Raw genomic sequence first — 27,932 nt, forward strand, 5'->3', positions numbered from 1 at the left:
CTCGCTTTCTTTTGAGCTGGCCGCAACACCGCAGGATGGCTTCAGGCCCTAATCTGGTTCCGGCCCGGCATGCTGAGCCTTTGGTTAATTCCTCTTCCTGGTGGGAAATGAGAGTTAAATTTGCCCGTCCAGACACCTCCAGCTAGTCTCTCATTGGTTCTCGCTATTCCTGTTCATCTTCCGCAGAAATTGCAAACTGGGCCAAAAAGGAGGTTAAAGGCGCTGACTCTCTAAGTGGGGAGAGTGTTAGTAAAGCGTCTGGAATGTTGAACCCGAGTACCAGGGGAGGAAAACTGAGACATATTTGAATACGTCTCCCGATCACATGGTTGATCATACTCTAGGTTCCACATGCATGTTTTAGCTGAAGGAAGAATACCTTAAACCTGGGTAGTTGAAACCTGTGGAATGGGTACCATGCAATATGACTTCAAAGGGTCTTCATTTGCTCACTGAACCTCTCCAATCCTATCACTGCTGCGTTTATGCCCCTGTACACATGCTTGATTCGCTTTTGGAGACATAGCAATCCATAGGTTTTAAGATACTTACTAGTCAGGGGCATTCTTAGGCGTTTAATATGTGGTGTTGAGTCCATTTCGTTGAGCAAGGAGTAGCTCTTGTCTATTCCATATTTGGCTTAAGGAACTTTATCTGTGCTCATTTCAATCTCTGGTTTTATGGAGCACCCCAACTCACCTTTCCCCTTAAGCAAGCATAAGTTGGTTTTCTAAATTTGAGACCCTGTTCTGTTCTGTAATTCAGTTCCTGTGTAGCCAAGTTTCCATTCCGTGTATTACTGATATCTTATGATGTTTCTTTTTCTGTGTGACTTATTTCAGTTAGAATCATCATACCTGAATCCACTCATTGTGCTGCTAAGGGCCTGATGACATAGATTTCATTGCTGAGTGATATTGCTTTGTAAGTGAATACCACAACTTCTTTATCCATTTTTCACTTTCTGCGATGTTGAACTTGTACTGTAAACGAGGTTCTTGTAAACAGAGCCGTTCCAAACTTTGGGGTGACTGTGTCTTTTTGATTTTAATTTCCCTAAGCTATAGGACCATAAGTGGAAGTGCCCTAGGCTCTGTTGCTTTGTTTTTTAGATGTTTCAGGAAACACCATACACTTCTCCCAAGTTTCTGTTGGCAATTTACATCCCGCCCATCAGCATAACAAGGCTCCCAGTTCTCCATGGCCTGTCCTGCCTTTCTGGATTTTACACTTTTTTCAGATGGCCCTTTTGACCGGGGGGAAGTGAGACTTCATTGTAGTGCAGATTTCCTTTGCAAGCTTGCTTGGTTGGCCAAAAAGTGCGTATGCGTTTTTTCCTGAATATATTCAGGAAAAAACGCATACGCCCTTTTTGGCCAAGTGCATCATTGTGGATGTTCTGCCTCTTTTCCTATGCTTTCAATGCAATTCCAGTCTACCTCCTGAAATCGGTTTCCTGCAATTCTGCCCCGCTTTCAAGTCCTCTTGGTAGCCTTACTTCAGTCTATTTTTGGATGATAGCTGTCATTTATAACTCTGCAGGTTTGTGAATTACAGTGCCCCTGAGCTCCTTTCTTCAACTCGCTTTCTTGTGACCTGGCCGCAACACCGCAGGATGGCTTCAGGCCCTAATCTGGTTCCGGCACGGCATGCTGAGCCTTTGGTTAATTCCTCTTCCTGGTGGGAAATGAGAGTTAAATTTGCCCGTCCAGACACCTCCAGCTAGCCTCTCATTGGTTCTCGCTATTCCTGTTCATCTTCCGCAGAAATTGCAAACTGGGCCAAACAGGAGGTTAAAGGGACTGACTCTCCAGGTCGGGAGAGTGTTAGTAAAGCGTCTGGAATGTTGCACCCGAGTACCAGGGGGGGAAAACTGAGACATATTTGAACACGTCTCCCGTTCACATGGTTGATCATACTCTGGGTTCCACATGCATGTTTTAGCTGAAGGAAGAATACCTTAAACCTGGAGAGTTAAGACCCGTGTAATGGGTACCATGCAATATGACTTCAAAGGGTCTTCATTTGCTCACCGAACCTCTCCAATCCTATCACTGCTGCGTTTAGGCCCCTGTACACATGCTTGATTCTCTTTCGGAGACATAGCAATCCATAGGTTTTAAGATACTTACTAGTCAGGTGCATTCTTAGGCGTTTAATATGCGGTGTTGAGTCCATTTCGTTGAGCAAGGAGTAGCTCTTGTCTATTCCATATTTGACTTAAGGAACTTTATCTGTGCTCATTTCAATCTCTGGTTTTATGCAGCACCCCAACTCACCTTTCCCCTTAAGCAAGCATAAGTTGGTTTTCTAAATTTGAGACCCTGTTCTGTTCTGTAATTCAGTTCCTGTGTAGCCAAGTTTCCGTTCCGTGTATTACTGATATCTTATGATGTTTCTTTTTCTGTGTGACTTATTTCAGTTAGAATCATCATACCTGAATCCACTCATTGTGCTGCTAAGGGCCTGATGACACAGATTTCATTGCTGAGTTATATTGCTTTGTAAGTAAATACCACAATTTCTTTATCCATTTTTCACTTTCTGCGATGTTGAACTTGTACTGTAAACGAGGTTCTTGTAAACAGAGCCGTTCGAAACTTTGGGGTGGCTGTGTCTTTTTGATTTTAATTTCCCTAAGCTATAGGACCATAAGTGGAAGTGCCCTAGGCTCTGTTGCTTTGTTTTTTAGATGTTTCAGGAAACACCATACACTTCTCCGGAGTGTCTGTTGGCAATTTACATCCCGCCCATCAGCATAACAAGGCTCCCAGTTCTCCATGGCCTGTCCTGCCTTTCTGGATTTTACACTTTTTTCAGATGGCCCTTTTGACCGGGGGGAAGTGAGACTTCATTGTAGTGCAGATTTCTTTTGCAAGCTTGCTTGGTTGACCAAAAAGGGCGTATGCGTTTTTTCCTGAATATATTCAGGAAAAAACGCATACGCCCTTTTTGGCCAAGTGCATCATTGTGGACGTTCTGCCTCTTTTCCTGTGCTTTCAATGCAATTCCAGTCTACCTCCTGAAATCGGTTTCGTGCAATTCTGCCCCGCTTTCAAGTCCTCTTGGCAGCCTTACTTCAGTATATTTTTGGACGATAGCTGTCATTTATAACTCTGCAGGTTTGTGAATTACAGTGCCCCTGAGCTCCTTTCTTCAACTCGCTTTCTTTTGAGCTGACAGCAACACCGCAGGATGGCTTCAGGCCCTAATCTGGTTCCGGCACGGCACGCTGAGCCTTTGGTTATTTCCTCTTCCTGGTGGGAAATGAGACTTAAATTTGCCCGTCCAGACACCTCCAGCTAGTCTCTCATTGGTTCTCCCTATTCCTGTTCATCTTCCGCAGAAATTGCAAACTGGGCCATACAGGATGTTAAAGGCGCTGACTCTCCAAGTGGGGAGAGTGTTAGTAAAGCGTCTGGAATGTTGCACCCGAGTACCAGGGGAGGAAAACTGAGACATATTTGAACACGTCTCCCGTTCACACGGTTGATCATACTCTGGGTTCCACATGCATGTTTTAGCTGAAGGAAGAATACCTTAAACCTTGAGAGTTGAGACCCGTGTAATGGGTACCATGCAATATGACTTCATAGGGTCTTCATTTGCTCACCGAACCTCTCCAATCCTATCACTGCTGCGTTTATGCCCCTGTACACACGCTTGATTCTGTTTTGGAGACATAGCAATCCATAGGTTTTAAGATACTTACTAGTCAGGTACATTCTTAGGCGTTTAATATGGGGTGTTGAGTCCATTTCGTTGAGCAAGGAGTAGCTCTTGTCTATCCCATATTTGGCTTAAGGAAATTTATCTGTGCTCATTTCAATCTCTGGTTTTATGCAGCACCCCAACTCACCTTTCCCCTTAAGCAAGCATAAGTTGGTTTTCTAAATTTGAGACCCTGTTCTGTTCTGTAATTCAGTTCCTGTGTAGCCAAGTTTTCATTCCCTGTATTAGTGATACCTTATGATGTTTCTTTTTCTGTGTGAATTATTTCAGTTAGAATCATCGTACCTGAATCCACTCATTATGCTGCTACGGGCCTGATGACATAGATTTCATTGCTGAGTGATACTGCATTGTACGTAAGTACTACAAGTTCTTTATCCATTTTTCACTTTCTGTGATATTGAACTTGTACGGTAAACGAGGTTCTTGTAAACAGAGGCGTTCCAAACTTTGGGGTGGCTGTGTCTTTTTTATTTTAATTTCCCTAATCTATAGGACCATAAGTGGAAGTGCACTAGGCTCTGTTGCTTTGTTTTTTAGATGTTTCAGGAAACACCATACACTTCTCCCGAGTGTCTGTTGGCAATTTACATCCCGCCCATCAGCATAACAAGGCTCCCAGTTCTCCATGGCCTGTCCTGCCTTTCTGGATTTTACACTTTTTTCAGATGGCCCTTTTGAGAGAGGGGAAGTGAAACTTCATTGTAGTGCAGATTTCCTTTGCAAGCTTGCTTGGTTGGCCAAAAAGGGCGTATGCGTTTTTTCCTGAATATATTCAGGAAAAAACGCATACGCCCTTTTTGGCCAAGTGCATCATTGTGGACGTTCTGCCTCTTTTCCTATGCTTTCAATGCAATTCCAGTCTACCTCCTGAAATCGGTTTCCTGCAATTCTGCCCCGCTTTGAAGTCCTCTTGGCAGCCTTACTTCAGTCTATTTTTGGACGATAGCTGTCATTTATAACTCTGCAGGTTTGTGAATTACAGTGCCCCTGAGCTCCTTTCTTCAACTCGCTTTCTTTTGAGCTGGCCGCAACACCGCAGGATGGCTACAGGCCCTAATCTGGTTCCGGCACGGCACGCTGAGCCTTTGCTTAATTCCTCTTCCTGGTGGGAAATGAGAGTTAAATTTGCCCGTCCAGTCACCTCCAGCTAGTCTCTCATAGGTTCTCGCTATTCCTGTTCATCTTCCGCAGAAATTGCAAACTGGGCCAAAAGGGGGTTAAAGGGACTGACTCTCCAAGTCGGGAGAGTGTTAGTAAAGCGTCTGGAATGTTGCACCCGAGTACCAGGGTACGAAAACTGAGACATATTTGAACACGTCTCCCGATCACATGGTTGATCATACTCTAGGTTCCACATGCATGTTTTAGCTGAAGGAAGAATACCTTAAACCTGGGTAGTTGAAACCCGTGGAATGGGTACCATGCAATATGACTTCAAAGGGTCTTCATTTGCTCACTGAACCTCTCCAATCCTATCACTGCTGCGTTTTTGCCCCTGTACACATGCTTGATTCTCTTTCGGAGACATAGCAATCCATAGGTTTTAAGATACTTACTAGTCAGGTACATTCTTAGGCGTTTAATATGCGGTGTTGAGTCCATTTCGTTGAGCAAGGAATACCTCTTGTCTATTCCATATTTGGCTTAAGGAACTTTATCTGTGCTCATTTCAATCTCTGCTTTTATGCAGCACCCCAACTCACCTTTACCTTTAAGCAAGCATAAGTTGGTTTTCTAAATTTGAGACCCTGTTCTGTTCTGTAATTCAGTTCCTGTGTAGCCAAGTTTACATTCCGTGTATTACTGATATCTTATGATGTTTCTTTTTCTGTGTGACTTATTTCAGTTAGAATCATCACACCTGAATCCACTCATTGTGCTGCTACGGGCCTGATGACATAGATTTCATTGCTGAGTGATATTGCTTTGTAAGTAAATACCACAACTTCTTTATCCATTTTTCACTTTCTGCGATGTTGAACTTGTATTGTAAACGAGGTTCTTTTAAACAGAGCCGTTCCAAACTTTGGGGTGGCTGTGTCTTTTTGATTTTAATTTCCCTAAGCTATAGGACCATAAGTGGAAGTGCCCTAGGCTCTGTTGCTTTGTTTTTTAGATGTTTCAGGAAACACCATACACTTCTCCCGAGTATCTGTTGGCAATTTACATCCCGCCCATCAGCATAACAAGGCTCCCAGTTCTCCATGGCCTGTCCTGCCTTTCTGGATTTTACACTTTTTTCAGATGGCCCTTTTGACCAGGGGGAAGTGAGACTTCATTGTAGTGCAGATTTCCTTTGCAAGTTTGCTTGGTTGGCCAAAAAGGGCGTATGCGTTTTTTCCTGAATATATTCAGGAAAAAACGCATACGCCCTTTTTGGCCAAGTGCATCATTCTGGACGTTCTGCCTCTTTTCCTACGCTTTCAATGCAATTCCAGTCTACCTCCTGAAATCGGTTTCCTGCAATTCTGCCCCGCTTTCAAGTCCTCTTGGCAGCCTTACTTCAGTATATTTTTGGACGATAGCTGTCATTTATAACTCTGCAGGTTTGTGAATTACAGTGCCCCTGAGCTCCTTTCTTCAACTCGCTTTCTTTTGAGCTGGGCGCAACACCGCAGGATGGCTTCAGGCCCTAATCAGGTTCCGGCATGGCACGCTGAGCCTTTGGTTATTTCCTCTTCCTGGTGGGAAATGAGAGTTAAATTTGCCCGTCCAGACACCTCCAGCTAGTCTCTCATTGGTTCTCCCTATTCCTGTTCATCTTCCTCAGAAATTGCAAACTGGGCCAAACAGGAGGTTAAAGGCGCTGTCTCTCCAAGTGGGGAGAGTGTGAGTAAAGCGTCTGAAATGTTGCACCCGAGTACCAGGGGAGGAAAACTGAGACATATTTGAACACGTCTCCCGTTCACACGGTTGATCATACTCTGGGTTCCACATGCATGTTTTAGCTGAAGGAAGAATACCTTAAACCTGGAGAGTTGAGACCCGTGTAATGGGTACCATGTAAGATGACTTCAAAGGGTCTTCATTTGCTCACCGAACCTCTCCTATCCTATCACTGCTGCATTTATGCCCCTGTACACACGCTTGATTCTCTTTTGGAGACATAGCAATTCATAGGTTTTAAGATACTTACTAGTCAGGTACATTCTTAGGTATTTAATATGGGGTGTTGTGTCCATGTCGTTGAGCAAGGAGTAGCTCTTGTCTATTCCATATTTGGCTTAAGGAACTTTATCTGTGCTCATTTCAATCTCTGGTTTTATGCAGCACCCCAACTCACCTTTCCCCTTAAGCAAGCATAAGTTGGTTTTCTAAATTTGAGACCCTGTTCTGTTTTGGAATTCAGTTCTTGTGTAGCCAAGTTTACATTCCGTGTACTAGTGATATCTTATGATGTTTCTTTTTCTGTGTGACTTATTTCAGTTAGAATCATCGTACCTGAATCCACTCATTATGCTGCTAAGAGCCTGATGACATAGATTTCATTGCTGAGTGAAACTGCATTGTACGTAAGTACCACAATTTCTTTATCCATTTTTCACTTTCTGTGATATTGAACTTGTACGGTAAACGAGGTTCTTGTAAACAGAGGCATCCCAAACTTTAGGGTGGCTGTGTCTTTTTGATTTTAATTTCCCTAAGCTATAGGACCATAAGTGGAAGTGCCCTAGGCTCTGTTGCTTTGTGTTTTAGATGTTTCAGGAAACACCATACACTTCTCCCAAGTGTCTGTTGGAAATTTACATCCCGCACATCAGCATAACAAGGCTCCCAGTTCTCCATGGCCTGTCCTGCCTTTCTGGATTTTACACTTTTTTCAGATGGCCCTTTTGACCGGGGGGAAGTGAGACTTCATTGTAGTGCACATTTCCTTTGCAAGTTTGCTTGGTTGGCCAAAAAGGGCGTATGCGTTTTTTCCTGAATATATTCAGGAAAAAACGCATACGCCCTTTTTGGCCAAGTGCATCATTCTGGACGTTCTGCCTCTTTTCCTACGCTTTCAATGCAATTCCAGTCTACCTCCTGAAATCGGTTTCCTGCAATTCTGCCCCGCTTTCAAGTCCTCTTGGCAGCCTTACTTCAGTATATTTTTGGACGATAGCTGTCATTTATAACTCTGCAGGTTTGTGAATTGCAGTGCCCCTGAGCTACTTTCTTCAACTCGCTTTCTTTTGAGCTGGCCGCAACACCACAGGATGGCTTCAGGCCCTAATCTGGTTCCGGCACGGCACGTTGAGCCTTCGGTTAATTCCTCTTCCTGGTTGGAAATGAGAGTTAAATTTGCCCGTCCAGACACCTCCAGCTAGTCTCTCATTGGTTCTCGCTATTCCTGTTCATCTTCCGCAGAAATTGCAAACTGGGGCAAACAGGAGCTTAAAGGGACTGACTCTCCAAGTCGGGAGAATGTTAGTAAAGCGTCTGGAATGTTGCACCCGAGTACCAGGGTACGAAAACTGGGACTTATTTGAACACGTCTCCCATTCACACGGTTGATCATACTCTGGGTTCCACATGCATGTTTTAGCTGAAGGAAGAATACCTTACACCTGGAGAGTTGAGACCCGTGTAATGGGTACCATGCAATATGACTTCAAAGGGTCTTCATTTGCTCACCGAACCTCTCCAATCCTATCACTGCTGCGTTTATGCCCCTGTACACATGCTTGATTCTCTTTCGGAGACATAGCAATCCATAGGTTGTAAGATACTTACTAGTCAGGTACATTCTTAGGCGTTTAATATGCGGTGTTGAGTCCTTTTTGTTGAGCAAGGAGTAGCTCTTGTCTATTCCATATTTGGCTTAAGGAACCTTATCTGTGCTCATTTCAATCTCTGGTTTTATGCGGCACCCCAACTCACCTTTCCCCTTAAGCAAGCATAAGTTGGTTTTCTAAATTTGAGACCCTGTTCTGTTCTGTAATTCAGTTCCTGTGTAGCCTAGTTTACATTCCATGTATTACTGATATCTTATGATGTTTCTTTTTCTGTGTGACTTATTTCAGTTAGAATCATCATACCTGAATCCTCTCATTGTGCTGCTAAGGGCCTGATGACATAGATTTCATTGCTGAGTGATATTGCTGTGTAAGTAAATACCACAACTTCTTTATCCATTTTTCACTTTCTGCGATGTTGAACTTGTACTGTAAACGAGGTTCTTGTAAGCAGAGGCGTTCCAAACATTGGGGTGGCTGTGTCTTTTTGATTTTAATTTCCCTAAGCTATAGGACCATAAGTGGAAGTGCCCTAGGCTCTGTTGCTTTGTTTTTTAGATGTTTCAGGAAACACCATACACTTCTCCCGAGTGTCTGTTGGCAATTTACATCCCGCCTATCAGCATAACAAGGCTCCCAGTTCTCCATGGCCTGTCCTGCCTTTCTGGATTTTACACTTTTTTCAGATGGCCCTTTTGACCAGGGGGAAGTGAGACTTCATTGTAGTGCAGATTTCCTTTGCAAGCTTGCTTGGTTGGCCAAAAAGGGCGTATGCGTTTTTTCCTGAATATATTCAGGAAAAAACGCATACGCCCTTTTTGGCCAAGTGCATCATTGTGGACGTTCTGCCTCTTTTCCTATGCTTGAAATGCAATTCCAGTCTACCTCCTGAAATCGGTTTCCTGCAATTCTGCCCCGCTTTCAAGTCCTCTTGGCAGCCTTACTTCAGTCTATTTTTGGACGATAGCTGTCATTTATAACTCTGCAGGTTTCTGAATTACAGTGCCCCTGAGCTCCTTTCTTCAACTCGCTTTCCTGTGACCTGGCCGCAACACCGCAGAATGGCTTCAGGCCCTAATCTGGTTCCGGCACGGCACGCTGAGCCTTTGGTTAATTCCTCTTCCTGGTGGGAATTTAGAGTTAAATTTGCCCGTCCAGACACCTCCAGCTAGTCTCTCATTGGTTCTCGCTATTCCTGTTCATCTTCCACATAAATTGCAAACTGGGCCAAACAGGAGGTTAAAGGTACTGACTCTCCAAGTTGGGAGAGTGTTAGTAAAGCGTCTGGAATGTTGCACCCGAGCACCAGGGTACGAAAACTGAGACATATTTGAACACGTCTCCGATCACATGGTTTATCATACTCTAGGTTCCACATGCATGTTTTAGCTGAAGGAAGAATACCTTAAACCTGGGTAGTTGAAACCCGTGGAATGGGTACCATGCAATATGACTTCAAAGGGTCTTCATTTGCTCACCGAACCTCTCCAATCCTATCACTGCTGCATTTGTGCCCGTGTACACATTCTTGATTCCCTTTTGGAGACATAGCAATCCATAGGTTTTAAGATACTAACTAGTCAGTTACATTCTTACGCGTTTAATGTGCGGTGTTGAGTCCATTTCGTTGAGCAACGAGTAGCTCTTGTCTATTCCATATTTGGCTTAAGGAACTTTATCTGTGCTCATTTCAATCTCTGGTTTTATGCAGCCCCCCCAACTCTCCTTTACCCTTAAGCAAGCATAAGTTGATTTTCTAAATTTGAGACAGTGTTCTGTTTTAGAATTCAGTTTCTGGGTAGCCAAGTTTACATTCCGTGTATTAGAGATATCTTATGATGTTTCCTTTTCTGTGTGACATATTTCAGTTAGAATCATCATACCTGAATCCACTCATTGTGCTGCTAAGGGCCTGATGACATAGATTTCATTGCTGAGTGATATTGATTTGTAATAAATACCACAACTTCTTTATCCATTTTTCACTTTCTGCAATGTTGAACTTGTACTGTAAACGAGGTTCTTGTAAACAGAGGTGTCCCAAACTTTGGGTTGGCTGTGTCTTTTGGATTTTAAATTCCCTAAGCTATAGGACCATAAGTGGAAGTGCCCTAGGCTCTGTTGCTTTGTTTTTTAGATGTTTCAGGAAACACCATACACTTCTCCCGAGTGTCTGTTGTCAATTTACATCCCACCCATCAGCATAACAAGGCTCCCAGTTCTCCATGGCCTGTCCTGCCTTTCTGGATTTTACACTTTTTTAGATGGCCCTTTTGACTAGGGGGAAGTGAGACTTCATTGTAGTGCAGATTTCCTTTGCAAGCTTGCTTGGTTGGCCAAAAAGGGCATATGCGTTTTTTCCTGAATATATTCAGGAAAAAACGCATATGCCCTTTTTGGCCAAGTGCATCATTGTGGACGTTCTGCCTCTTTTCCTATGCTTTCAATGCAATTCCAGTCTACCTCCTGAAATCGGTTTCCTGCAATTCTGCCCCGCTTTCAAGTCCTCTTGGCAGCCTTACTTCAGTATATTTTTGGACGATAGCTGTCATTTATAACTCTGCAGGTTTGTGAATTACAGTGCCCCTGAGGTCCTTTCTTCAACTCGCTTTCTTTTCAGCTGACCGCAACACTGCAGGATGGCTTCAGGCCCTAATCTGGTTCCGGCAAGGCACGCTGAGCCTTTGGTTAATTCCTCTTCCTGGTGGGATATGAGACTTAAATTTACCTGTCCAGACACCTCCAGCTAGTCTCTCATTGGTTCTCGCTATTCCTGTTCATCTTCCGCAGAAATTGCAAACTGCGCCAAACAGGAGGTTAAAGGGACTGACTCTCCAAGTCGGGAGAGGGTTAGTAAAGTGTCTGGAATGTTGCACCCGAGTACCAGGGTACGAAAACTGAGACATATTTGAACACGTCTCCCGATCACATGGTTGATCATACTCTAGGTTCCACATGAATGTTTTAGCTGAAGGAAGAATACCTTAAACCTGGAGAGTTGAGACCCGTGTAATGGGTACCATGCAATATGACTTCAAAGGGTCTTCATTTGCTCACCGAACCTCTCCAATCCTATCACTGCTGCGTTTATGTCCCTGTACACATGCTTGATTCTCATTCGGAGACATAGCAATCCATAGGTTTTAAGATACTTACTAGTCAGGTACATTCTTAGGTGTTTAATATGGGGTGTTGAGTCCATTTCGTTGAGCAAGGAGTAGCTCTTGTCTATTCCATATTTGGCTTAAGGAACTTTATCTGTGCTCATTTCAATCTCTGGTTTTATGCAGCACCCCAACTCACCTTTCCCCTTAAGCAAGCATAAGTTGGTTTTCTAAATTTGAGACCCTGTTCTGTTCTGTAATTCAGTTCCTGTGTAGCCAAGTTCACATTCCGTGTATTACTGATATCTTATGATGTTTCTTTTTCTGTGTGACTTATTTCAGTTAGAATCATCATACCTGAATCCACTCATTGTGCTGCTAAGGGCCTGATGACATAGATTTCATTGCTGAGTGATATTGATTTGTAAGTAAATACCACAACTTCTTTATCCATTTTTCACTTTCTGCGATGTTGAACTTGTACTGTAAACGAGGTTCTTGTAAACAGAGGCGTCCAAAACTTTGGGCTGGCTGTGTCTTTTTGATTTTAATTTCCCTAAGCTATAGGACCATAAGTGGAAGTGCCCTAGGCTCTGTTGCTTTGTTTTTTAGATGTTTCAGGAAACACCATACACTTCTCCCGAGTGGCTGTTGGCAATTTACATCCCGCCCATCAGCATAACAAGGCTCCCAGTTCTCCATGGCCTGTCCTGCCTTTCTGGATTTTACACTTTTTTCAGATGGCCCTTTAGACTGGGGAGAAGTGAGACTTCATTGTAGTGCAGATTTCCTTTGCAAGCTTGCTTGGTTGGCCAAAAAGGGCGTATGCGTTTTTTCTTGAATATATTCAGGAAAAAACGCATACGCCCTTTTTGGCCAAGTGCATCATTTTGGACGTTCTGCCTCTTTTCCTATGCTTTCAATGTAATTCCAGCCTACCTCCTGAAATCGGTTTCCTGCAATTCTGCCCCGCTTTCAAGTCCTCTTGGCAGCCTTACTTCAGTCTGTTTTTGGACGATAGCTGTCATTTATAACTCTGCAGGTTTGTGAATTATAGTGCCCCTGAGCTCCTTTCTTCAACTCGCTTTCTTCTGACCTGGCCGCAACACCGCAGGATGGCTTCAGGCCCTAATCTGGTTCCGGCACGGCACGCTGAGCCTTTGGTTAATTCCTCTTCCTGGTGGGAAATGAGAGTTAAATTTGCCCGTCCAGACACCTCCAGCTAGTCTCTCATTGGTTTTCGCTATTCCTGTTCATCTTCCACAGAAATTGCAAACTGGGCCAAATAGGAGGTTAAAGGTACTGACTATCCAAGTCGGGAGAGTGTTAGTAAAGCGTCTGGAATGTTGCACCCGAGTACCAGGGGAGGAAAACTGAGACATATTTGAACACGTCTCCCGTTCACACAGTTGATCATACTCTGGCTTCCACATGCATGTTTTAGCTGAAGGAAGAATACCTTAAACCTGGAGAGTTGAGACCCGTGGAATGGGTACCATGCAATATGACTTCAAAGGGTCTTCATTTGCTCACCGAACCTCTCCAATCCTATCACTGCTGCATTTATGCCTCTGTACACATGCTTGATTCTCTTTTGGAGACATAGCAATACATAGGTTTTAAGATACTTACTAGTCAGGTACATTCTTAGGCGTTTAATATGGGGTGTTGAGTCCATTTCGTTGAGCAAGGAGTAGCTCTTGTCTATTCCATATTTGGCTTAAGGAACTTTATCTGTGCTTATTTCAATCTCTGGTTTTATGCAGCACCCCAACTCACCTTTACCCTTAAGCAAGCATAAGTTGGTTTTCTAAATTTGAGACCCTGTTCTGTTTTAGAATTCAGTTTCTGGGTAGCCAAGTTTACATTCCGTGTATTAGTGATATCTTATGATGTTTCTTTTTCTGTGTGACTTATTTCAGTTAGAATCATCATACCTGAATCCACTCATTATTCTGCTACGGGCCTGATGACATAGATTTCATTGCTGAGTGATACTGCATTGTACGTAAGTACCACTAGTTGTTTATCCATTTTTCACTTTCTCTGATATTGAACTTGTACGGTAAACGAGGTTCTTGTAAACAGAGGCGTCCCAAATTTTGGGGTGGCTGTGTCTTTTTGATTTTAATTTCCCTAAGCTATAGGACCATAAGTGGAAGTGCCGTAGGCTCTGTTGCTTTGTTTTTTAGATGTTTCAGGAAACACCATACACTTCTCCCGAGTGTCTGTTGGCAATTTACATCCCGCCCATCAGCATAACAAGGTTCCCAGTTCTCCATGGCCTGTCCTGCCTTTCCGGATTTTACACTTTTTTCAGATGGCCCTTTTGACCGGGGGGAAGTGAGACTTCATTGTAGTGCAGATTTCCTTTGCAAGTTTGCTTGGTTGGCCAAAAAGGGCGTATGCGTTTTTTCCTGAATATATTCAGGAAAAAACGCATACGCCCTTTTTGGCCAAGTGCATCATTGTGGACGTTCTGCCTCTTTTCCTATGCTTGAAATGCAATTCCAGTCTACCTCCTGAAATCGGTTTCCTGCAATTCTGCCCCGCTTTCAAGTCCTCTTGGCAGCCTTACTTCAGTATATTTTTGGACGATAGCTGTCATTTATAACACTGCAGGTTTGTGAATTACAGTGCCCCTGAGCTCCTTTCTGCAACTCGCTTTCTTTTGAGCTGGGCGCAACACCGCAGGATGGCTTCAGGCCCTAATCTGGTTCCGGCACGGCACGCTGAGCCTTTGGTTATTTCCTCTTCCTGGTGTGAAATGAGAGTTAAATTTGCCCGTCCAGACACTTCCAGCTAGTCTCTCATTGGTTCTCCCTATTCCTGTTCATCTTCCGCAGAATTTGCAAACTGGGCCAAAGAGGAGGTTAAAGTCGCTGACTCTGCAAGTGGGGAGAGTGTTAGTAAAGCGTCTGGAATGTTGCACCCGAGTACCAGGGGAGGAAAACTGAGACATATTTGAACACATCTCCCGTTCACACGGTTGATCATACTCTGGGTTCCACATGCATGTTTTAGCTGAAGGAAGAATACCTTAAACCTGGAGAGTTGAGACCCGTGTAATGGGTACCATGCAATATGACTTCAAAGGGTCTTCATTTGCTCACCGAACCTCTCCAATCCTATCACTGCTGCGTTTATGTCCCTGTACACATGCTTGATTCTCATTCGGAGACATAGCAATCCATAGGTTTTAAGATACTTACTAGTCAGGTACATTCTTAGGTGTTTAATATGGGGTGTTGAGTCCATTTCGTTGAGCAAGGAGTAGCTCTTGTCTATTCCATATTTGGCTTAAGGAACTTTATCTGTGCTCATTTCAATCTCTGGTTTTATGCAGCACCCCAACTCACCTTTCCCCTTAAGCAAGCATAAGTTGGTTTTCTAAATTTGAGACCCTGTTCTGTTCTGTAATTCAGTTCCTGTGTAGCCAAGTTCACATTCCGTGTATTACTGATATCTTATGATGTTTCTTTTTCTGTGTGACTTATTTCAGTTAGAATCATCATACCTGAATCCACTCATTGTGCTGCTAAGGGCCTGATGACATAGATTTCATTGCTGAGTGATATTGATTTGTAAGTAAATACCACAACTTCTTTATCCATTTTTCACTTTCTGCGATGTTGAACTTGTACTGTAAACGAGGTTCTTGTAAACAGAGGCGTCCAAAACTTTGGGCTGGCTGTGTCTTTTTGATTTTAATTTCCCTAAGCTATAGGACCATAAGTGGAAGTGCCCTAGGCTCTGTTGCTTTGTTTTTTAGATGTTTCAGGAAACACCATACACTTCTCCCGAGTGGCTGTTGGCAATTTACATCCCGCCCATCAGCATAACAAGGCTCCCAGTTCTCCATGGCCTGTCCTGCCTTTCTGGATTTTACACTTTTTTCAGATGGCCCTTTAGACTGGGGAGAAGTGAGACTTCATTGTAGTGCAGATTTCCTTTGCAAGCTTGCTTGGTTGGCCAAAAAGGGCGTATGCGTTTTTTCTTGAATATATTCAGGAAAAAACGCATACGCCCTTTTTGGCCAAGTGCATCATTTTGGACGTTCTGCCTCTTTTCCTATGCTTTCAATGTAATTCCAGCCTACCTCCTGAAATCGGTTTCCTGCAATTCTGCCCCGCTTTCAAGTCCTCTTGGCAGCCTTACTTCAGTCTGTTTTTGGACGATAGCTGTCATTTATAACTCTGCAGGTTTGTGAATTATAGTGCCCCTGAGCTCCTTTCTTCAACTCGCTTTCTTCTGACCTGGCCGCAACACCGCAGGATGGCTTCAGGCCCTAATCTGGTTCCGGCACGGCACGCTGAGCCTTTGGTTAATTCCTCTTCCTGGTGGGAAATGAGAGTTAAATTTGCCCGTCCAGACACCTCCAGCTAGTCTCTCATTGGTTTTCGCTATTCCTGTTCATCTTCCACAGAAATTGCAAACTGGGCCAAATAGGAGGTTAAAGGTACTGACTATCCAAGTCGGGAGAGTGTTAGTAAAGCGTCTGGAATGTTGCACCCGAGTACCAGGGGAGGAAAACTGAGACATATTTGAACACGTCTCCCGTTCACACAGTTGATCATACTCTGGCTTCCACATGCATGTTTTAGCTGAAGGAAGAATACCTTAAACCTGGAGAGTTGAGACCCGTGGAATGGGTACCATGCAATATGACTTCAAAGGGTCTTCATTTGCTCACCGAACCTCTCCAATCCTATCACTGCTGCATTTATGCCTCTGTACACATGCTTGATTCTCTTTTGGAGACATAGCAATACATAGGTTTTAAGATACTTACTAGTCAGGTACATTCTTAGGCGTTTAATATGGGGTGTTGAGTCCATTTCGTTGAGCAAGGAGTAGCTCTTGTCTATTCCATATTTGGCTTAAGGAACTTTATCTGTGCTTATTTCAATCTCTGGTTTTATGCAGCACTCCAACTCACCTTTACCCTTAAGCAAGCATAAGTTGGTTTTCTAAATTTGAGACCCTGTTCTGTTTTAGAATTCAGTTTCTGGGTAGCCAAGTTTACATTCCGTGTATTAGTGATATCTTATGATGTTTCTTTTTCTGTGTGACTTATTTCAGTTAGAATCATCATACCTGAATCCACTCATTATTCTGCTACGGGCCTGATGACATAGATTTCATTGCTGAGTGATACTGCATTGTACGTAAGTACCACTAGTTGTTTATCCATTTTTCACTTTCTCTGATATTGAACTTGTACGGTAAACGAGGTTCTTGTAAACAGAGGCGTCCCAAATTTTGGGGTGGCTGTGTCTTTTTGATTTTAATTTCCCTAAGCTATAGGACCATAAGTGGAAGTGCCGTAGGCTCTGTTGCTTTGTTTTTTAGATGTTTCAGGAAACACCATACACTTCTCCCGAGTGTCTGTTGGCAATTTACATCCCGCCCATCAGCATAACAAGGTTCCCAGTTCTCCATGGCCTGTCCTGCCTTTCTGGATTTTACACTTTTTTCAGATGGCCCTTTTGACCGGGGGGAAGTGAGACTTCATTGTAGTGCAGATTTCCTTTGCAAGTTTGCTTGGTTGGCCAAAAAGGGCGTATGCGTTTTTTCCTGAATATATTCAGGAAAAAACGCATACGCCCTTTTTGGCCAAGTGCATCATTGTGGACGTTCTGCCTCTTTTCCTATGCTTGAAATGCAATTCCAGTCTACCTCCTGAAATCGGTTTCCTGCAATTCTGCCCCGCTTTCAAGTCCTCTTGGCAGCCTTACTTCAGTATATTTTTGGACGATAGCTGTCATTTATAACACTGCAGGTTTGTGAATTACAGTGCCCCTGAGCTCCTTTCTGCAACTCGCTTTCTTTTGAGCTGGGCGCAACACCGCAGGATGGCTTCAGGCCCTAATCTGGTTCCGGCACGGCACGCTGAGCCTTTGGTTATTTCCTCTTCCTGGTGTGAAATGAGAGTTAAATTTGCCCGTCCAGACACTTCCAGCTAGTCTCTCATTGGTTCTCCCTATTCCTGTTCATCTTCCGCAGAATTTGCAAACTGGGCCAAACAGGAGGTTAAAGGCGCTGACTCTGCAAGTGGGGAGAGTGTTAGTAAAGCGTCTGGAATGTTGCACCCGAGTACCAGGGGAGGAAAACTGAGACATATTTGAACACATCTCCCGTTCACACGGTTGATCATACTCTGGGTTCCACATGCATGTTTTAGCTGAAGGAAGAATACCTTAAACCTGGAGAGTTGAGACCCGTGTAATGGGTACCATGCAATATGACTTCAAAGGGTCTTCATTTGCTCACCGAACCTCTCCAATCCTATCACTGCTGCGTTTATGTCCCTGTACACATGCTTGATTCTCATTCGGAGACATAGCAATCCATAGGTTTTAAGATACTTACTAGTCAGGTACATTCTTAGGTGTTTAATATGGGGTGTTGAGTCCATTTCGTTGAGCAAGGAGTAGCTCTTGTCTATTCCATATTTGGCTTAAGGAACTTTATCTGTGCTCATTTCAATCTCTGGTTTTATGCAGCACCCCAACTCACCTTTCCCCTTAAGCAAGCATAAGTTGGTTTTCTAAATTTGAGACCCTGTTCTGTTCTGTAATTCAGTTCCTGTGTAGCCAAGTTCACATTCCGTGTATTACTGATATCTTATGATGTTTCTTTTTCTGTGTGACTTATTTCAGTTAGAATCATCATACCTGAATCCACTCATTGTGCTGCTAAGGGCCTGATGACATAGATTTCATTGCTGAGTGATATTGATTTGTAAGTAAATACCACAACTTCTTTATCCATTTTTCACTTTCTGCGATGTTGAACTTGTACTGTAAACGAGGTTCTTGTAAACAGAGGCGTCCAAAACTTTGGGCTGGCTGTGTCTTTTTGATTTTAATTTCCCTAAGCTATAGGACCATAAGTGGAAGTGCCCTAGGCTCTGTTGCTTTGTTTTTTAGATGTTTCAGGAAACACCATACACTTCTCCCGAGTGGCTGTTGGCAATTTACATCCCGCCCATCAGCATAACAAGGCTCCCAGTTCTCCATGGCCTGTCCTGCCTTTCTGGATTTTACACTTTTTTCAGATGGCCCTTTAGACTGGGGAGAAGTGAGACTTCATTGTAGTGCAGATTTCCTTTGCAAGCTTGCTTGGTTGGCCAAAAAGGGCGTATGCGTTTTTTCTTGAATATATTCAGGAAAAAACGCATACGCCCTTTTTGGCCAAGTGCATCATTTTGGACGTTCTGCCTCTTTTCCTATGCTTTCAATGTAATTCCAGCCTACCTCCTGAAATCGGTTTCCTGCAATTCTGCCCCGCTTTCAAGTCCTCTTGGCAGCCTTACTTCAGTCTGTTTTTGGACGATAGCTGTCATTTATAACTCTGCAGGTTTGTGAATTATAGTGCCCCTGAGCTCCTTTCTTCAACTCGCTTTCTTCTGACCTGGCCGCAACACCGCAGGATGGCTTCAGGCCCTAATCTGGTTCCGGCACGGCACGCTGAGCCTTTGGTTAATTCCTCTTCCTGGTGGGAAATGAGAGTTAAATTTGCCCGTCCAGACACCTCCAGCTAGTCTCTCATTGGTTTTCGCTATTCCTGTTCATCTTCCACAGAAATTGCAAACTGGGCCAAATAGGAGGTTAAAGGTACTGACTATCCAAGTCGGGAGAGTGTTAGTAAAGCGTCTGGAATGTTGCACCCGAGTACCAGGGGAGGAAAACTGAGACATATTTGAACACGTCTCCCGTTCACACAGTTGATCATACTCTGGCTTCCACATGCATGTTTTAGCTGAAGGAAGAATACCTTAAACCTGGAGAGTTGAGACCCGTGGAATGGGTACCATGCAATATGACTTCAAAGAGTCTTCATTTGCTCACCGAACCTCTCCAATCCTATCACTGCTGCATTTATGCCTCTGTACACATGCTTGATTCTCTTTTGGAGACATAGCAATACATAGGTTTTAAGATACTTACTAGTCAGGTACATTCTTAGGCGTTTAATATGGGGTGTTGAGTCCATTTCGTTGAGCAAGGAGTAGCTCTTGTCTATTCCATATTTGGCTTAAGGAACTTTATCTGTGCTTATTTCAATCTCTGGTTTTATGCAGCACCCCAACTCACCTTTACCCTTAAGCAAGCATAAGTTGGTTTTCTAAATTTGAGACCCTGTTCTGTTTTAGAATTCAGTTTCTGGGTAGCCAAGTTTACATTCCGTGTATTAGTGATATCTTATGATGTTTCTTTTTCTGTGTGACTTATTTCAGTTAGAATCATCATACCTGAATCCACTCATTATTCTGCTACGGGCCTGATGACATAGATTTCATTGCTGAGTGATACTGCATTGTACGTAAGTACCACTAGTTGTTTATCCATTTTTCACTTTCTCTGATATTGAACTTGTACGGTAAAAGAGGTTCTTGTAAACAGAGGCGTCCCAAATTTTGGGGTGGCTGTGTCTTTTTGATTTTAATTTCCCTAAGCTATAGGACCATAAGTGGAAGTGCCGTAGGCTCTGTTGCTTTGTTTTTTAGATGTTTCAGGAAACACCATACACTTCTCCCGAGTGTCTGTTGGCAATTTACATCCCGCCCATCAGCATAACAAGGTTCCCAGTTCTCCATGGCCTGTCCTGCCTTTCTGGATTTTACACTTTTTTCAGATGGCCCTTTTGACCGGGGGGAAGTGAGACTTCATTGTAGTGCAGATTTCCTTTGCAAGTTTGCTTGGTTGGCCAAAAAGGGCGTATGCGTTTTTTCCTGAATATATTCAGGAAAAAACGCATACGCCCTTTTTGGCCAAGTGCATCATTGTGGACGTTCTGCCTCTTTTCCTATGCTTGAAATGCAATTCCAGTCTACCTCCTGAAATCGGTTTCCTGCAATTCTGCCCCGCTTTCAAGTCCTCTTGGCAGCCTTACTTCAGTATATTTTTGGACGATAGCTGTCATTTATAACACTGCAGGTTTGTGAATTACAGTGCCCCTGAGCTCCTTTCTGCAACTCGCTTTCTTTTGAGCTGGGCGCAACACCGCAGGATGGCTTCAGGCCCTAATCTGGTTCCGGCACGGCACGCTGAGCCTTTGGTTATTTCCTCTTCCTGGTGGGAAATGAGAGTTAAATTTGCCCGTCCAGACACTTCCAGCTAGTCTCTCATTGGTTCTCCCTATTCCTGTTCATCTTCCGCAGAATTTGCAAACTGGGCCAAACAGGAGGTTAAAGGCGCTGACTCTGCAAGTGGGGAGAGTGTTAGTAAAGCGTCTGGAATGTTGCACCCGAGTACCAGTGGAGGAAAACTGAGACATATTTGAACACATCTCCCGTTCACACGGTTGATCATACTCTGGGTTCCACATGCATGTTTTAGCTGAAGGAAGAATACCTTAAACCTGGAGAGTTGAGACCCGTGTAATGGGTACCATGCAATATGACTTCAAAGGGTCTTCATTTGCTCACCGAACCTCACCAATCCTATCACTGCTGCGTTTATGCCCCTGTACACACGCTTGATTCTTTTTTGGAGACATAGCAATCCATAGGTTTTAAGATACTTACTAGTCAGGTACATTCTTAGGCGTTTAATATGGGGTGTTGAGTCCATTTCGTTGAGCAAGGAGTAGCTCTTGTCTATTCCATATTTGGCTTAAGGAACTTTATCTGTGCTCATTTCAATCTCTGGTTTTATGCAGCACCCCAACTCACCTTTACCCTTAAGCAAGCATAAGTTGGTTTTCTAAATTTGAGACCCTGTTCTGTTTTGGAATTCAGTTCCTGTGTAGCCAAGTTTACATTCCGTGTATTACTGATATCTTATGATGTTACTTTTTCTGTGTGACTTATTTCAGTTAGAATCATCGTACCTGAATCCACTCATTATGCTGCTACGGGCCCGATGACATAGATTTCATTGCTGAGTGATATTGCTTTGTAAGTAAATACCACAACTTCTTTATCCATTTTTCACTTTCTGCGATGTTGAACTTGTACTGTAACAGAGGTTCTTGTAAACAGAGCCGTTCCAAACTTTGGGTGGCTGTGTCTTTTTGATTTTAATTTCCCTAAACTATAGGACCATAAGTGGAAGTGCCCTAGGCTCTGTTGCTTTGTTTTTTAGATGTTTCAGGAAACACCATACACTTCTCCCGAGTGTCTGTTGGCAATTTACATCCCGCCCATCAGCATAACAAGGCTCCCAGTTCTCCATGGCCTGTCCTGCCTTTCTGGATTTTACACTTTTTTCAGATGGCCCTTTTGACCGGGGGGAAGTGAGACTTCATTGTAGTGCAGATTTCCTTTGCAAGCTTGCTTGGTTGGCCAAAAAGGGCGTATGCGTTTTTTCTTGAATATATTCAGGAAAAAACGCATACGCCCTTTTTGGCCAAGTGCATCATTGTGGACGTTCTGCCTCTTTTCCTATGCTTGAAATGCAATTCCAGTCTACCTCCTGAAATCGGTTTCCTGCAATTCTGCCCCGCTTTCAAGTCCTCTTGGCAGCCTTACTTCAGTATATTTTTGGACGATAGCTGTCATTTATAACTCTGCAGGTTTGTGAATTACAGTGCCCCTGAGCTCCTTTCTTCAACTCGCTTTCTTGTGACCTGGCCGCAACACCGCAGGATGGCTTCAGGCCCTAATCTGGTTCTGGCACGGCATGCTGGGCCTTTGGTTATTTCCTCTTCCTGGTGGGAAATGAGAGTTAAATTTGCCCCTTCAGACACCTCCAGCTAGTCTCTCATTGGTTCTGCCTCTTCCTGTTTATCTTCCGCAGAAATTGCAAACTGGGCCAAACAGGAGGTTAAAGATGTTGACTCTCCAAGTGGGGAGAGTGTTAGTAAAGCTTCTGGAATGTTGCACCCGAGTACCAGGGTACGAAAACTGAGACATATTTGAACACGTCTCCCATTCACATGGTTGATCATACTCTGGGTTCCACATGCATGTTTTAGCTGAAGGAAGAATACCTTAAACCTGGAGAGTTGAGACCCGTGGAATGGGTACCATGCAATATGACTTCAAAGGGTCTTCATTTGCTCACCGAACCTCTCCAATCCTATCACTGCTGCGTTTAGGCCCCTGTACACACGCTTGATTCTCTTTTGGAGACATAGCAATCCATAGGTTTTAAGATACTTACTAGTCAGGTACATTCTTAGGCGTCTAATATGGGGTGTTGAGTCCATTTCGTTGAGCAAGGAGTAGCTCTTGTTTATTCCATATTTGGCTTAAGGAACTTTATCTGTGCTCATTTCAACCTCTGGTTTTATGCAGCACCCCAACTCACCTTTTCCCTTAAGCAAGCATAAGTTGGTTTTCTAAATTTGAGACCCTGTTCTGTTTTGGAATTCAGTTCCTGTGTAGCCAAGTTTACATTCCGTGTATTAGTGATATCTTATGATGTTTCTTTTTCTGTGTGACTTATTTCAGTTAGAATCATCGTACCTGAATCCACTCATTATGCTGCTAAGTGCCTGATGACATAGATTTCATTGCTGAGTGATACTGCATTGTACGTAAGTACCACAAGTTCTTTATCCATTTTTCACTTTCTGTGATATTGAACTTGTACGGTAAATGAGGTTCTTGTAAACAGAGGCATCCCAAACTTTAGGGTGGCTGTGTCTTTTTGATTTTAATTTCCCTAAGCTATAGGACCATAAGTGGAAGTGCCCTAGGCTCTGTTGCTTTGTGTTTTAGATGTTTCAGGAAACACCATACACTTCTCTCAAGTGTCTGTTGGCAATTTACAACCCGCCCATCAGCATAACAAGGCTCCCAGTTCTCCATGGCCTGTCCTGCCTTTCTGGATTTTACACTTTTTTCAGATGGCCCTTTTGACCGGGGGGAAGTGAGACTTCATTGTAGTGCACATTTCCTTTGCAAGCTTGCTTGGTTGGCCAAAAAGGGTGTATGCGTTTTTTCCTGAATATATTCAGGAAAAAACGCATACGCCCTTTTTGGCCAAGTGCATCATTGTGGACGTTCTGCCTCTTTTCCTACGCTTTCAATGCAATTCCAGTCTACCTCCTGAAATCGGTTTCCTGCAATTCTGCCCCGCTTTCAAGTCCTCTTGGCAGCCTTACTTCAGTATATTTTTGGATGATAGCTGTCATTTATAACTCTGCAGGTTTGTGAATTACAGTGCCCCTGAGCTCCTTTCTTCAACTCGCTTTCTTTTGAGCTGGCCGCAACACCACAGGATGGCTTCAGGCCCTAATCTGGTTCCGGCACGGCACGTTGAGCCTTCGGTTAATTCCTCTTCCTGGTTGGAAATGAGAGTTAAATTTGCCCGTCCAGACACCTCCAGCTAGTCTCTCATTGGTTCTCGCTATTCCTGTTCATCTTCCGCAGAAATTGCAAACTGGGGCAAACAGGAGCTTAAAGGGACTGACTCTCCAAGTCGGGAGAATGTTAGTAAAGCGTCTGGAATGTTGCACCCGAGTACCAGGGTACGAAAACTGAGACATATTTGAACACGTCTCCCGATCACATGGTTGATCATACTCTAGGTTCCACATGCATGTTTTATCTGACGAAAGAATACCTTAAACCTGGGTAGTTGAAACCCGTGTAATGGTTACCATGCAATATGACTTCAAAGGGTCTTCATTTGCTCACCGAACCTATCCAATCCTATCACTGCTGCGTTTATGCCCCTGTACACACGCTTGATTCTCTTTTGGAGACATAGCAATCCATAGGTTTTAAGATACTTAGTAGTCAGGTACATTCTTAGGCGTTTAATATGGGGTGTTGAGTCCATTTCGTTGAGCAAGGAGTAGCTCTTGTCTATTCCATATTTGGCTTAAGGAACTTTATCTGTGCTCATTTCAATCTCTGGTTTTATGTAGCACCCCAACTCACCTTTCCCCTTAAGCAAGCAAGAGTTGGTTTTCTAAATTTGAGACCCTGTTCTGTTTTGGAATTCAGTTCCTGTGTAACCAAGTTTACATTCCGTGTATTAGTGATATCTTATGATGTTTCTTTTTCTGTGTGACTTATTTCAGTTAGAATCATCGTACCTGAATCCACTCATTATGCTGCTAAGGGCCTGATGACATAGATTTCATTGCTGAGTGATACTGCATTGTACGTAAGTACCACAAGTTCTTTATCCATTTTTCACTTTCTGTGATATTGAACTTGTACGGTAAACGAGGTTCTTGTAAACAGAGGCGTCCCAAACTTAGGGGTGGCTGTGTCTTTTTGATTTTAATTTCCCTAAGCTATAGGACCATAAGTGGATGTGCCCTAGGCTCTGTTGCTTTGTTTTTTAGATGTTTCAGGAAACACCATACACTTCTCCTGAGTGTCTGTTGGCAATTTACATCCCGCCCATCAGCATAACAAGGCTCCCAGTTCTCCATGGCCTGTCCTGCCTTTCTGGATTTTACACTTTTTTCAGATGGCCCTTTTGACCGGGGGGAAGTGAGACTTCATTGTAGTGCAGATTTCCTTTGCAAGTTTGCTTGGTTCGCCAAAAAGGGCGTATGCGTTTTTTCCTGAATATATTCAGGAAAAAACGCATACGCCCTTTTTGGCCAAGTGCATCATTGTGGACGTTCTACCTCTTTTCCTATGCTTTCAATGCAATTCCAGTCTACCTCCTGAAATCGGTTTCCTGCAATTCTGCCCCGCTTTCATGTCCTCTTGGCAGCCTTACTTCAGTATATTTTTGGACGATAGCTGTCATTTATAACTCTGCAGGTTTGTGAATTACAGTGCCCCTGAGCTCCTTTCTTCAACTCGCTTTCTTGTGACCTGGCCGCAACACCGCAGGATGGCTTCAGGCCCTAATCTGGTTCCGGAACGGCACACTGAGCCTTTGGTTAATTCCTCTTCCTGGTTTGAAATGAGAGTTAAATTTGCCCGTCCAGACACCTCCAGGTAGTCTCTCATTGGTTCTCGCTATTCCTGTTCATCTTCCACAGAAATTGCAAACTGGTCCAAACAGGAGGATAAAGGCACTGACTCTCCAAGTGGGGAGAGTGTTAGTAAAGCGTCTGGAATGTTGCACCCGAGTACCAGGGTACGAAAACTGGGACTTATTTGAACACGTCTCCCATTCACACGGTTGATCATACTCTTGGTTCCACATGCATGTTTTAGCTGAAGGAAGAATACCTTACACCTGGAGAGTTGAGACCCGTGCAATGGGTACCATGCAATATGACTTCAAAGGGTATTCATTTGCTCACCGAACCTCTCCAATCCTATCACTGCTGCGTTTATGCCCCTGTACACATGCTTGATTCTCTTTCGGAGACATAGCAATCCATAGGTTTTAAGATACTTACTAGTCAGTTACATTCTTAGGCGTTTAATATGCGGTGTTGAGTCCATTTTGTTGAGCAAGGAGTAGCTCTTGTCTATTCCATATTTGGCTTAAGGAACCTTATCTGTGCTCATTTCAATCTCTGGTTTTATGCGGCAGCCCAACTCACCTTTCCCCTTAAGCAAGCATAAGTTGGTTTTCTAAATTTGAGACCCTGTTCTGTTTTGTAATTCAGTTCCTGTGTAGCCTAGTTTACATTCCATGTATTACTGATATCTTATGATGTTTCTTTTTCTGTGTGACTTATTTCAGTTAGAATCATCATACCTGAATCCTCTCATTGTGCTGCTAAGGGCCTGATGACATAGATTTCATTGCTGAGTGATATTGCTGTGTAAGTAAATACCACAACTTCTTTATCCATTTTTCACTTTCTGCGATGTTGAACTTGTACTGTAAACGAGGTTCTTGTAAGCAGAGGCGTTCCAAACATTGGGGTGGCTGTGTCTTTTTGATTTTAATTTCCCTAAGCTATAGGACCATAAGTGGAAGTGCCCTAGGCTCTGTTGCTTTGTTTTTTAGATGTTTCAGGAAACACCATACACTTCTCCCTAGTGTCTGTTGGCAGTTTACATCCCGCCTATCAGCATAACAAGGCTCCCAGTTCTCCATGGCCTGTCCTGCCTTTCTGGATTTTACACTTTTTTCAGATGGCCCTTTTGACCGGGGGGAAGTGAGACTTCTTTGTAGTGCAGATTTCCTTTGCAAGCTTGCTTGGTTGGCCAAAAAGTGCGTATGCGTTTTTTCCTGAATATATTCAGGAAAAAACGCATACGCCCTTTTTGGCCAAGTGCATCATTGTGGACGTTCTGCCTCTTTTCCTATGCTTTCAATGCAATTCCAGTCTACCTCCTGAAATCGGTTTCCTGCAATTCTGCCCCGCTTTCAAGTCCTCTTGGCAGCCTTACTTCAGTCTATTTTTGGACGATAGCTGTCATTTATAACTCTGCAGGTTTGTGAATTACAGTGCCCCTGAGCTCCTTTCTTCAACTCGCTTTCTTTTCAGCTGACCGCAACACCGCAGGATGGCTTCAGGCCCTAATCTGGTTCCGGCAAGGCACGCTGAGCCTTTGGTTAATTCCTCTTCCTGGTGGGATATGAGACTTAAATTTACCTGTCCAGACACCTCCAGCTAGTCTCTCATTGGTTCTCGCTATTCCTGTTCATCTTCCGCAGAAATTGCAAACTGCGCCAAACAGGAGGTTAAAGGCGCTGACTCTCCAATTGGGAGAGTGTTAGTAAAGCTTCTGGAATGTTGCACCCGAGTACCAGGGTACGAAAACTGGGACTTATTTGAACACGTCTCCCATTCACACGGTTGATCATACTCTGGGTTCCACATGCATGTTTTAGCTGAAGGAAGAATACCTTAAACCTGGAGAGTTGAGACCCGTGTAATGGGTACCATGCAATATGACTTCAAAGGGTCTTCATTTGCTCTCCGAACATCTCCAATCCTATCACTGCTGCGTTTATGCCCCTGTACACATGCTTGATTCTCTTTCGGAGACATAGCAATCCATAGGTTGTAAGATACTTACTAGTTAGGTACATTCTTAGGCGTTTAATATGCGGTGTTGAGTCCATTTTGTTGAGCAAGGAGTAGCTCTTGTCTATTCCATATTTGGCTTAAGGAACCTTATCTGTGCTCATTTCAATCTCTGGTTTTATGCAGCACCCCAACTCACCTTTACCCTTAAGCAAGCATAAGTTGGTTTTCTAAATTTGAGACCCTGTTCTGTTCTGTAATTCAGTTCCTGTGTAGCCAAGTTTACATTCCATGTATTACTGATATCTTATGATGTTTCTTTTTCTGTGTGACTTATTTCAGTTAGAATCATCATACCTGAATCCACTCATTGTGCTGCTAAGGGCCTGATGACATAGATTTCGTTGCTGAGTGATATTGCTGTGTAAGTAAATACCACAACTTCTTTATCCATTTTTCACTTTCTACGATGTTGAACTTGTACTGTAAACGAGGTTCTTGTAAACAGAGGCGTTCCAAACATTGGGGTGGTTGTGTCTTTTTGATTTTAATTTCCCTAAGCTATAGGACCATAAGT

At 43.5% G+C, this 27,932-nt stretch overlaps 1 long non-coding RNA gene across 9 annotated transcripts in view; it reads left to right on the top strand.

Annotated features, from left to right (window-relative positions):
- The window catches only part of LOC307185334, a 3,778,167-nt gene that overhangs the window by 452,831 nt on the left and 3,297,404 nt on the right, over window positions 1–27,932 (top strand). The window contains exon 1 of one of the 9 annotated variants that reach the window (XR_013827995.1): window positions 2,430–2,508. The exons of 7 other annotated variants lie outside the window; for them this stretch is intronic. This is a non-coding gene — a long non-coding RNA (uncharacterized lncRNA). Of the gene's footprint in view, window positions 1–2,429; window positions 2,509–26,180; window positions 26,205–27,932 lie in introns of those variants that run through there. One more of the 9 variants, XR_013827996.1, reaches the window with a different exon arrangement.

This window comes from Stenella coeruleoalba (genome assembly GCF_951394435.1).
Source record: "Stenella coeruleoalba genome assembly, chromosome: 4".
Classification (NCBI taxonomy): domain Eukaryota; kingdom Metazoa; phylum Chordata; class Mammalia; order Artiodactyla; family Delphinidae; genus Stenella; species Stenella coeruleoalba.